Source organism: Aulostomus chinensis, chromosome 4 (genome assembly GCF_037954235.1).
Source record: "Aulostomus chinensis isolate RoL2024-O1b breed Wild chromosome 4, RoL_Achi_v1.0, whole genome shotgun sequence".
NCBI lineage: Eukaryota > Metazoa > Chordata > Actinopteri > Syngnathiformes > Aulostomidae > Aulostomus > Aulostomus chinensis.
The window spans coordinates 31,164,420-31,166,919 of NC_141323.1; the positions used below are offsets into that span (position 1 = coordinate 31,164,420).

Genomic DNA, 2,500 nt, shown 5'->3' on the forward strand with positions numbered 1-2,500 from the left:
AGGCCCGACCCTGCTTAGCTTCCGAGATCAGACGAGATCGGGCGTGTTCAGAGTGGTATGGCCGTAAGCCCTTGACTATTACACACATGGGCTCTATATCCATTTCACTCACTTTACAACCTCAGAAAAAAAGTGAAGCGCAACAGCCTCAGGGTCTTTTCACACGCCAAATAGGTGTCCTGTCAATAAAAGAAAAGAATGTTGATGTCATCTAGAGAAAAGTACTGCATCTGCCATCTGTCTACTTCAAATTAACCACTGCATGACATTCCATTCCAAAGCTGTGGAGGGCGCTTCAAGAAAAGGTGTGTGAGGGAAGCTCGCTCATGCTGGTCCCCAAAGACTCAAAGCTGCCCTTTCCTCACAAAGAAATAAAAAAGCTTACAGCACCTGGTATTCCCAGGCGGTCTTCCATCCAAGTACTAACCAGGCCCGACCCTGCTTAGCGTCCGAGATCAGACGAGATCGGGCGTGTTCAGAGTGGTATGGCCGTAAGCCCTTGACTCTCACACACATGGGCTCTATATCCATTTCACTCACTTTACAACCTCAAAAAAAATGTGATGTGCAACAGCCTCACAGTCTTTTTACACACCAAATAGTTGTCCTGTCAATACAAAGAAAAAAATGTTGATGTCATCTAGAGAAATGTACTGCATCTGCAATCTGTCTACTTCAAATTACACACTGCATGACATTCCATTCGAAAGCTGTGGAGGGCGCTTCAAGAAAATGTGTGTGAGGGAAGCTCGCTCATGCTGGTCCCCAAACACTCAAAGCTTCCCTTTCCTCACAATGAAACAAAAAAGCTTACAGCACCTGGTATTCCCAGGCGGTCTCCCATCCAAGTACTAACCAGGCCCAACCCTGCTTAGCTTCCGAGATCAGACGAGATCGGGCGTGTTCAGAGTGATTATGGCCGTAAGCTCTTGACTCTCACACACATGGGCTCTATATCCATTTCACACACTTTACAACCTCAGAAAAAAAGTGATGCGCAACAGCCTCAGGGTCTTTTCACACGCCAAATCGGTGTCCTGTCAATAAAACAAAAGAATGTTGATGTCATCGAGAGAAAAGTACTGCATCTGCCATCTGTCTTCTTCAAATTAACCACTGCATGAAATTCCATTCCAAAGCTGCAGAGGGCCCTTCAAGAAAAGGTGTGTGAGGGAAGCTCGCTCATGCTTGTCCCCAAAGTCTCAAAGCGGCCCTTTCCTCACAATGAAACAAAAAAGCTTACAGCACCTGTTATTCCCAGGCGGTCTTCCATCCAAGTACTAACCAGGCCCGACCCTGCTAAGCTTCCGAGATCAGACGAGATCGGGCGTGTTCAGAGTGGTATGGCCGTAAGCCCTTGACTCTCACAAATATGGGCTCTATAACCATTTCACTCACTTTACAACCTCAAAAAAAATGTGATGTGCAACAGCCTCACGGTCTTTTTACACACCAAATAGTTGTCCTGTCAATACAAAGAAAAGAATGTTGATGTCATCTAGAGAAAAGTACTGCATCTGCAATCTGTCTACTTCAAATTACACACTGCATGACATTCCATTCGAAAGCTGTGGAGGGCGCTTCAAGAAAAGGTGTGTGAGGGAAGCTCGCTCATGCTGGTCCCCAAACACTCAAAGCTGCCCTTTCCTCACAATTAAACAAAAAAGCTTACAGCACCTGGTACTCCCAGGCGGTCTCCCATCCAAGTACTAACCAGGCCCGACCCTGCTTAGCTTCCGAGATCAGACGAGATCGGGCGTGTTCAGAGTGGTATGGCCGTAAGCCCTTGACTATTACACACATGGGCTCTATATCCATTTCACTCACTTTACAACCTCAGAAAAAAAGTGAAGCGCAACAGCCTCAGGGTCTTTTCACACGCCAAATAGGTGTCCTGTCAATAAAAGAAAAGAATGTTGATGTCATCTAGAGAAAAGTACTGCATCTGCCATCTGTCTACTTCAAATTAACCACTGCATGACATTCCATTCCAAAGCTGTGGAGGGCGCTTCAAGAAAAGGTGTGTGAGGGAAGCTCGCTCATGCTGGTCCCCAAAGACTCAAAGCTGCCCTTTCCTCACAAAGAAATAAAAAAGCTTACAGCACCTGGTATTCCCAGGCGGTCTTCCATCCAAGTACTAACCAGGCCCAACCCTGCTTAGCTTCTGAGATCAGACGAGATCGGGCGTGTTCAGAGTGGTATGGCCGTAAGCCCTTGACTCTGCCACACATGGGCTCTATATCCATTTCACACAATTTACAACCTCAGAAAAAAAGTGATGCGCAACAGCCTCAGGGTCTTTTAACACGCCAAATACGTGTCCTGTCAATAAAAGAAAAGAATGTTGATGTCATCGAGAGAAAAGTACTGCATCTGCCATCTGTCTTCTTCAAATTAACCACTGCATGAAATTCCATTCCAAAGCTGCAGAGGGCGCTTCAAGAAAAGGTGTGTGAGGGAAGCTTGCTTATGCTGGTCCCCAAAGACTCAAAGCGGCCCT

General features: G+C 46.4%; 6 non-coding genes across 6 annotated transcripts in view; all 6 read right to left on the reverse strand.

Moving 5' to 3' along the window:
* Positions 1 to 69, reverse strand: part of LOC147266701 (5S ribosomal RNA) — a 119-nt gene extending 50 nt beyond the window's left edge. The window contains exon 1 of the ribosomal RNA XR_015114391.1: positions 1 to 69. This exon is cut by the window's left edge and continues 50 nt beyond it. This is a non-coding gene — a ribosomal RNA (5S ribosomal RNA).
* A 309-nt stretch (positions 70 to 378) lies between these two features.
* Positions 379 to 497, reverse strand: LOC147266702 (5S ribosomal RNA). The gene has a single exon (XR_015113157.1). It is a non-coding gene; the product is annotated as a 5S ribosomal RNA (ribosomal RNA).
* A 310-nt stretch (positions 498 to 807) lies between these two features.
* On the reverse strand, positions 808 to 927 carry LOC147266703 (5S ribosomal RNA). Its single transcript, XR_015114673.1, has one exon. It is a non-coding gene; the product is annotated as a 5S ribosomal RNA (ribosomal RNA).
* Positions 928 to 1,236: 309 nt separating this feature from the next.
* On the reverse strand, positions 1,237 to 1,355 carry LOC147266704 (5S ribosomal RNA). Its single transcript, XR_015114832.1, has one exon. It is a non-coding gene; the product is annotated as a 5S ribosomal RNA (ribosomal RNA).
* A 310-nt stretch (positions 1,356 to 1,665) lies between these two features.
* Positions 1,666 to 1,784, reverse strand: LOC147266705 (5S ribosomal RNA). The gene has a single exon (XR_015115451.1). It is a non-coding gene; the product is annotated as a 5S ribosomal RNA (ribosomal RNA).
* Positions 1,785 to 2,093: 309 nt separating this feature from the next.
* On the reverse strand, positions 2,094 to 2,212 carry LOC147266706 (5S ribosomal RNA). The gene has a single exon (XR_015113465.1). It is a non-coding gene; the product is annotated as a 5S ribosomal RNA (ribosomal RNA).
* Positions 2,213 to 2,500: the final 288 nt, after the last annotated feature.